Source organism: Mus pahari, chromosome 12, assembly GCF_900095145.1.
Source record: "Mus pahari chromosome 12, PAHARI_EIJ_v1.1, whole genome shotgun sequence".
In the NCBI taxonomy this organism is placed as follows: domain Eukaryota; kingdom Metazoa; phylum Chordata; class Mammalia; order Rodentia; family Muridae; genus Mus; species Mus pahari.
Genome location: NC_034601.1, coordinates 69,075,316 through 69,085,277, shown reverse-complemented (window position 1 = coordinate 69,085,277; position 9,962 = coordinate 69,075,316).

Here is a 9,962-nt window from a genome sequence, read left to right as displayed (position 1 = left end):
CCGGAGAAATAGCCCAGGGAAGGGATTTTAAAATACCAAATGGGGAACCCCCAAAACATACATAAAGAAACATTTTACAGTGTGAGATGTCTGTGTTTATGTATTTAGGAACACATATGTGTGTATGGGTATATATATATATATATATATATATATATATATATATATATATATATATATGTGTGTGTGTGTGTGTGTGTATGCATGTATCAATAGTTAATGAAAAAAGGCCACATATTTTAAAGAGAAGTAGTAGGGTTAGGTGGATCTGTATGGAGGAAAAGGATGGAGAAATGATATAATTTTATAATCTCAATAAATAAAAGAAATAATTTTTCAAAGGAACATTCTTATTTTTATATACCAGAGAATGCCAGAATTTAGAATAAAGTGCAGTGTCTTGAGAAAATGGTGACACTATGCACTGACACAGTAAAAGGACAACGTTCCAGGACACAGCAATCTTCCTGCACTCTGTCGTGCAGAGTCCTCTTTGTCTTTCTCAAGGACAGAGATGTTCAACATCTGCTTAAGTTTGGTAAGATGTCTCAGCAATTTTAAAATAGACAACGACTTTTATTTAGTGCTACCCCATTTTAATTTTTAGTTATCAGAGAAAATAAAAAGGGATCAGGGCTTTTACTTCCCTACTGAGCTTTATCCATGAGGGAAATATAATTTTGCCACAAAAACGTACAGTATCTCACTAAAGATCAGTGCATAGACAGAGAGTATGCCCTTTCTGGTTCTGGACTCCTGACTGCTCACAAGCACTAAATTACCTAACAATGGCTCTCCCAATGCTGCTACTTCATGTCTGTAGTATATGAAGATAATTATTTAAATTGTATCACATTTATTCTATATTTACTATATATGTTTGCTGAGTTAAAGACAAGCCTATTTCAGGCCACAAAAGCATATTAATTCACTGATCTTACCAGGAAAGGTTGTATAATACAGTCCTGGGGATGCTAAAACACTGGAATGTCTCATGAAGTATTGGGAGCCATTCTTGGACAGAGATTGTGAGAATAACTATGTGAGCCTAAGTAATGGATTGCCAAATGGAATCAAATGGGCTTCGGCAATATTAGGCTGAAATTTACATCTATATTCAGCTGAACTACAAAGAGTGGCATTTCAGCATGGTCAACCATTTTTTTGTGAAGACAGTTGAAAAACAAAGCCCCAAATGAAAAACATTCTGCAAGCAAAACAGAGGTTATGCTAGTAAGAACGGCAGCTTTGGCTCTGCTGTTTTATTTCCAGGAGAGGCACAGTGCCTTTTCAGCTACAGCTAGGAGACATGGGTACAAAAGAATCATGGAATTTTGTCTCTGTTAACTCTCTTGCTCACCTTGGTCTATTATTTAAGCAACTCGTTTTTTTATAACTCTTGAGAATAAAGGAACAAAATAAATACAAATATATATATGTATGTATATATGATTGAAATGTAAATTAAATAAATATACATGGAATTAAAATACTTATTGGTTTCAGAACAGAATTACTTTTGAGAATAAAAGCACACACATTTGAGCAAAGGTAGGCATTCTCTCTTCCAATTTTACTATTTACGTTCTCAAATGCAGTATTATAACACCACCTACTGGGAATTGAGAAGAAAACAGCTCAGCTATCTAAACAACTCTTCTCTTCCTCAAACTAGAAGCATTTTAACAGTTATCATAGAGAAATTTAAGGAATGGCCAACATACATGGTGACAATGGCCAAAGATGACAAATAGCAACAGATTGCCATCACTAACTAAACCCCTCATAGGTCTTGCTGCCCTCTTATTTTGGTTTTCTCTTCTGTTGTTTTATGGAGAGATGGAGTGTTGAGTTCTCCTCTTCGCATTGTTTATTAGAACACAGCCAGGTTTTTCTTCTGACATTAAGAACAGTTCGCTTTTTTCCCTAGTCCAGTGATGGATTGACCCTTTTGAACATGTTTCTCTCGTGTGTGAGGCATCTTGCCTTCTTGCTGTGTGGTCAGCAGTCCTGTTGTAGCTAACTCTCTTACGCCCCCTGAGCTGCTGAGGAGACTGCATCCCACCTCTGATGTCCACATCTAGGTTGGCAGTGTCTCTCACCTCAGTGCTCTTCCTCCAGGGTGTCTGTTCCTAATTAAAACAACAACACAGCAACATACAACCAAAATAACTTGTCCCTTAAACACCAGATCTTACCTACTTCATTTGACACTCTGTATTTCGTGGGTTTCCTTCAAACATAGGCCTGTTCTTTTTCTTTTGAGGGTTAATACAATCATCTCTCCCTTTCCTTTCCTACCCATAAAATCCTCCTCTCGTGGCTTTCAAATGCATGGCCTCTTTTTTCATTAATAGCTATTACATGCATGTATGTATATGCATTATATATATATGTGTGTATATATATATATATATATATATACCCAAATACAGCCTGCTCAGTCTGTATAATGTTACTTGTGCGTACATTTTCAGGGATTACAATTTGGTATTGGATAACCAATTGGTGTGTTCTTTTCTGAGGGAGACTGTTTCTCCCACTCTGAACATCCCTTGTTTGCCTGTAGTTCTTGGTGTAGGGTTGTGGCCTTTGAATCCCCTCAAAGCTCAGTTCTGGCTCTGTGCTTCTCTGTGCCATCATATGAAGTTACAGAAAATAGGCTTAGTGCATCGCAGAGCTGAGGCTTCTCTTCGTCTCCCCACATTGGCAGTGCCCATTGAAAGCATGCAAAATAAACTTTTAAAATGAAATCACATACTGGAAGCCATCCCGAAGGACTCCAGATATCCCTTTCAAATCACACATCACCCTCAAATGGAACCATTTCCTGAAACGGCTGGCCATCTTTATGCACCTTCCACTTTTAATTTAGTTTAAGCATCTGTAAGCGCCTTCCTGTAACTTGGCTTTAACTTGGGTTTTGGAACATTTAATACATGAAGCTATACTGGGTATAAAATTGTGTGGCATCGTTCATTCATGGTTTATTCCCACTGATATAAGTGGCTTCAGTTAGCATGCTTTTAATTCTATGTAATAATCCACTGCATGGATATGGTGCAATTTGTCAGTTTACTGCTGACAGATGTAGGTTGTGTCCAGATTTGAATATTATTTCTAATAATTCTTTGGACATATAAACTGAGGCATGTGTTTCTCAAATATATTCAATATATTGAATATAGAAGAATACATAGGATCTGCTGAATAATGCACTATCAACTTTAAATATTTTGGTGGCAAAGTGGTTGCACTAATTTAGACATTCACCTACATGAGGTGAGCTTACCCTCCACTACATCCTTCTGCAGTCTCTGGCAGGGACAAAACCTGATGTCAGTCCTAATGTGTTTGCAGTTAATCCCTTGGTCTAACTGAACTCTAATTGCTAATGAAGTTGGCTATCTTTCAGGATTATCATTGGTTGGGTATTTCTGATTTGGTAAAACATACGTAGTGCATATACTTTATTTTTAATGACCAGGTATTGTCAGAGATTTTAATGCATTTCAAATCATATATGCATTTTTCTCCTTTACTTTATTTGCTTCCTTTGATGCCCCTTTGCCTTCTATGACTTACAGAGTCTTTCAAAAACACCACTGCTGCTTGCAGTTGGGCACCATACTCTTTTATATTTTCTGAGCTCTGTGTTTCTATAATCAGTTTATTGACTCTGCTAAGGAACATAGTAGCATCATGATCTTACCCTACTCTGCCTTTCACAGTTTTGCTAACTGGACACAGTCCTCTTGTACCTTGCAGATATCTCTGTTGAGTCCATACTTCGCTGCGTTCCCGATCGGTAGGGAGTCTTTTGGTTGCTGCTCTGCAGTGCCGCAGATTGTGTTCAGTGCTTCCTTCCCAGAAGCATACACCGCTACTGAGTCCCACCCCCAGCTCCAGGGACTTGTTTCCCCCGAAGCTGCGGAGATGCTGCAGCAGTTAACACTGCATGCTGTTCTTGCAGTAGCAGCATACTTGCTAGACAGCTGCCTGCAACTTCAACTCCAGGGGATCTGACACCCTCTTCTGGAATATGTGTGTACTTGCAGATATACACAAATCAAAATCAGCATCTTTAAAAATATCTCATTCTGGATCAATTTTGTGTGTGGAGAAATCCATCGTACTCTGAGATCTTATTACTACACTGCCATCTAAAAGATGTCTGTGATTTAACCATCATGGAACAGACTTCAAAGAAGCCTTCCTGTCACAAATATAAACATAGAACTAAATGCAAATACATAGACAACTGTATTGGCTGGTTTGTGCGTCAACTTGACACAAGCTGGAGTCATCACAGAGAAAGGAGCCTCCCTTGAGGAAATGCCTCCATGAGATCCAACTGTAAGGCATTTTCTCCATTAGTGGTCAAGGGTGTGAAGGCCCATCGTGGGTGGTGCCATCCCTGGGCTGGGGAGTCCTGGGTTCTATAAGAAAACAAGCTGAGCAGGCCAGCGGAAGCAAGCCAGTAAGCATGGCTTCTGCATCAGCTCCTGCCTCCAAGGTCCACAAGCATTACACAAACATTAGAAGACACATGGAAAGACTCGCCTAAAGGATGGTAAGAGCACCAGGAGAACTCTGCTGTGGAACACCAGATACAGTCGGGAAAAGTGAACTTTTGGCAAGGATCTGGCAGAAGAGAAGCACCCATCCTTCTCTCTGTGTTTTGGGTCCTGTTGCCCACAGTCTAGGACTACTATCACAGGAATGGCATGGTCTTTATTTGAAGGAAGATTAAATCCTGTCAAGTTTCTCTGCTACCTACAAAGGATCACAGAAAACCCCAAAGGAAAATGGGCATCAAAGTGTGTGTTGAGAGCAAAGACTGAACTATTAGACACGAAAATGTGTAATCATAATATTTTAAATCAGTGTTAAAACATAAAACAATAGTAATGAAATTAGCAATGATAGCTGTTCAGACAAGAAGACAAATGGAGCTGATGTGTTTATAAATACCAAATATGAAATTTAGTTTAGAAATTGTACTATGAAAATTATCATAGGCAGAAATGCTTATAGGTATTTAATTGCCAAATGCACTAAAGATAGACACAAAATGAAATTATCAAATATCAGGAAATATACTGGCACTTTTATAGTTCTGTCCAAGAAAAAATCATTCTCAACATTATTCCAAAGGAAGAAATGTAAAAGAGAACTGTCGTGTCCTCTCTCGACCAGCAAGAAAGACGCAACCACCAGTTCTTCTCTCAGCAGTTTATTCAGGATCCTTGAACAATCTTCATTTCCCTCTTCATCTCCCTCTTCATATCCCCCGAGCCCTGGGATACAAGCCCTTTTATACTCTTATCCACTCCAATAACAGTAGAGCATGTCACTTCACCAGGCACGCGGCCTCTGCCAACCAGAAGAGCTGGAACATATCACCACCAAATGTGGACCTGTTTACCACAAGCTCCATAGCCAACAGGTGCTATCTTTTAAGGTTTCGGCTTTGGGTAGCTCAGGGGAGTGGCCGTGGCCTCCTACATATCCCCGTTTTTTCTTTTGCTGCAAGCAAGCTATATGGGCGAAGGTAGAGGTCTAATTCCCCATATGCAAACATAGGGGCCTTACACAAAGCCTTCCTCCAGGCTCACCACCCAGGGAGGTTTTGGCAAGCTCCTGTGTCATTTTTCTGGGGGAAGGACACTTGGACACTTAACCCTCAAGCAATTAGACATGCCTTCCAGAGGACGCCAAACAGGTCACTAGCTGTCCCCTATGCAGTGCTTAGCCTGGCATCCCATGGCAAGATGGAAAAATGGCAAGGCTATTTCTTTATGGCAGCAAGCCAAATCTGAGGTGAATGACCTGCCTCCATGGTGGCAAAGGCCTGCACCACCAAGGCAGAAGTGTGGGCCTGTGCACGCTGCAACCTACATATATACCATGCACATAACACACATACTATAATGAGCATACAGCACACAGCAAAAATTCCCCAGAAGACCATCCCTCCCCAATCCTTGAGGAGGCTGAAGGTCCTCTGGATCATCTTCAACCACTGCTGAGCGATGGCAATCTCCACACAGATGTTATATGCCTGTACTTCTTTCATCCTGCTTTGCGGGACAAATTAGCTGCACGAGAAAAATTCTGAAACTGCACAGAGGTTACACTTAGCATTATGATTTGAATATATGGAAGGCAGTATTTTGGAAGCACCATTTACACCTGACACAAAGACTAATAGCTCCAGAATATCTACAGTAAGAATCCAGTTTTCAGCTGAGAGCTAACAAGGGAGTTGAGCATTAACAAGGGAGTTGAGCCAGCTGCTTTAAGTGGTAATGAGGGCAGCTGGCCCAAACATGGGTCAGGGGCTCCACTGTCAGATGATTCATCTAAACTTCCCTCCTCAGTCTCTTGTCCTTTAGCCTTTTTTCTTTTTTGCTGGCTACTCATTTGCCTTTCTCTGCTTCTGCTGCATGAGCCTTTAGGATGCCGTGGACAAAATTTTGGACATCTCACAGGAGCTGCAGTAGCTGGCCTTGGGCGATTGGGAAAGCAATCTTTTTTAAAACACTCAGCCTGGCCACAGGAATACTTTTCTAACTCAGCAGCATACCCTCCACTCCTGTCTGCCAGGCAAGATTTAAATTCAAAATTACTAACAGCTGCACCAACATTCTTTTATTTTTAAAGCAATCTCCTCCTGTTCTTTTCACTTTTCACTTTGTCTCTGTGCAGAGAACCTAACTCCACCCTGTAACCCCTGGATCTTAACTTTGTCTCTGTACCGAGAGCTTTCTGTTATGTCTCTTTATGAGAACCTTGTTAAATTGTCCCTGCTCCAGGATCCTTCCTTCCCCAAACTCCTGGGGTTGTAAGTCCTACTTACCATGGACTTACCCTGCTGGCAAACCCTGACTGCTGAAAGTTCTGAACTCTTTGGTGGGGGAGTCGGTTCCCCGTACGGTCACCATTTGTCGTGTCTGCTCTCGACCACAGCAAGGAAGATGCAACCACCAGTTCTTCTCTCAGCAGTTTATTCAGCAAGCTTCAATCTTCATCTCCCTCAAGCCCCGGGGCTACAAGCCCTTTTATATCATTCACACCAACCAATTGCGGCAGGCCATGTCACCTCACCAGGCATGCGGCCTCAGCCAACCAGAAGAGCGGGAACATATCACCACCAAATATGAACTTGTTTACCACAAGCTCCATAGCCGATAGGCGCCATCTTTAAGGTGCGGCTTTGGGTAACCCAGGGGAGGGGCCGTAGCCTCCTACAGAGAACAACAGGCTTGGTCACATAGAAATGAAAGCAGATATAAATGAACAATAAAAATGCTTACAATGACTGCTGTAAAGACTCCTTGCAATGTAAAATAAAAGATCAATGATTCCTAAAATGTACTCCTGCAAATAACCATGAGCAACTAAAAGAAAAGAGTGAGCAGTAAGGTACTAGTGTATTCAAATATTGCCACCAGACATCAAAACTTTTGGGCATTACTGGAAAATATTAAATACCAATAGTATTGTGTTACTTAATGTCTGAAAGAAATGGTCACCATGGTGCTGTAGGTAACAGTGTAAAATGAAACCGAAGCACTGGTGTAATCTATATGTTGTGATCCAGATGCATGTCATACGTTTAGAAATGAGGAAGACAAGTGCACCAGAAGCAGCAGACACATAGCTGCTTAGATTTTTAAAGCCCTAACCTTCCAGTTAAGTAGTGCTTGAAGTGCTTGATACTACTATCATTTCAATAAAAATCAAAGAACAAAGCAGATTTGGACTTGGGACTGTTGGTTTTTGTTTTTAAAATTCTGCTCAAGATGCTAAATCCATCAAGATTATAGTTGACCCAAAGCTCAACTGACAATGACCAATGTAAATATTTTTTCCTGTGTAAAGCAACCTCCCAATTTTGAGGTTGCAGAACAGCCTTAACTGATGACAAAGTTAAAGGCAACAATAATAAAATGTAGTTAAGTCTCCCTCTGGTTGGTCTTAAAGACAGGGTCAGTCATCTTTGCTGCACAAGGCATAACTCATTCTGGGCAGAAAGCAGTTCTCATACAAAAGTCTATCAGAGGCACAGTAGCCTAACCCACAGCAGCTGGCTCCACGGTCTTGTCTGGCTCCAGCAGCCGCTCTGTTCTTGCACAATCGATTTCATCTTCTTTCTTTTACTGGTAGTTTGCTTATTAACCTCTACTCTGGTTTCTACTGTATTCTTAGCCTGGCAAAGTGCTGTAGACATCAGTAATTTTAAGTGTTGAGTATGTTGGCACTCTGTGTATTATGTATGTGTGTGTATGTGAGTGTGTGTATGTATGTATGCATGTATGTACGTATGTATGGGTTTGCATTCCTGAGTACGCATATAATGTTCCACTGTGGATCCAGACAAAAACTATACACATACAAATGCAATCGAATACACACACACACACACACACACAGACACATACACACACATACACACACACACACACACACACACACACAGAACGACATAGACTTATACAGAAAATTTCAATCACAAGCACACTTAAAGACCCAGAGATAATACACAAATCCCTGCATACAAGTTTTGGAATCAGTATCAGTATAAAAAGGACCCGTAAAGGGAACCAGTGTACAGTTTTTTACCCAGTTTATCTGAGCTGCCACTGTGTCCTGCTCTCGGCTCTGGGTGCTGAGGCTGGACCTCTAAGCTTCTGTCCTCAACTCAGCTTATCTCAATGTTGCCTTCATTTCAGGTTTTGACAATTATTGCTATAGGCAACATTCCATCAATGTTGAACTAAGAACATAGTTCATTGTAGTTTTGAACAACTCTCAGGACTTCCGGAACTATCCAGATGTGTCCAAACAATCCAGTTATGAGTTTCCCAGCAGAACCGAACATCAGTGTCAAGCTGGCTTGTTGAAGCGCTGAAGTTCTGACATCATTTGTTCTTCCCTGCTCTTAGGACTATGAGATGTATCCTGCACTTAAATTTCTGATTACATTCTCAAGTCAAGGTCCTTACAGCTGCTTCACGGCTAGTCTGGCATTCCTTCATCACACATGTGGCTAGAGGAGCTACCTAAACAGACAGTAAACTAGTTTATGGCAGAACTGAGATAGAAATCAATACTGAAACCTAACATGTTCTGATTGGGATTTCTAAATATGCTTGACAAAGGGATATTATTCCAAAGATGAAAGTCCACATAAGTAAAGTGTTGGGATAATCTTGTAAAGGTCTTTGTATCATTTCAATGTTGATTTCTGTACAGGTAGAGAGCTGAATGCTGGCTGGACTTTGGTATTGTTATACATAATCGCCTGAGTATTTTATAAACATACACCGCCCACCTCCATCAACTTCTGATGGCTTCATAATGATCTGAATTCTGAATTTCTAGACTTATATCCTTCACTGAAGCAGAGATACATGGAACAATGAGTTTAATTTGGATTAAAGGTGCATGGTTAAAGCACCTTTGAGATATCCAGAAATATCTACAGCTTTATGGCCATGAACATGCCTATCTTGTCTGAAATCCCCACCTCTGATAAGACAGACAATACGAATATACCAGTCTAACACCAAGAGGAGTTAGCAGTCAGAAATCACTGACTTATGAATTACAAAAAATACAGTAGGAAAAGAGTCAATTGAAGAAATGTTTTAGGAAGTCACACACCTTGAAAAACAAAGGAACAGTAACTAACACCAACAAACTGAAAAAAAAAAAAAAAAGATGGAGGACAATAAATTAAGTGTTGCGAACCCTCTACATGCAGCATTAAGTGGAAAAATAGGCATGCTTTCTGTCTAGGAGAAATAGAACACTTTCAGGCCCTGTTGTCCCACTCAAAGGCAGTAACAAAAAAACCTAACTCATCCACACTCCTTAATTACCCAGTCTGTCAAGGTAGGATTAAAATCAAGCAACAGCCGGGTGTGGTGGCGCACGCCTTTAATCCCAGCACT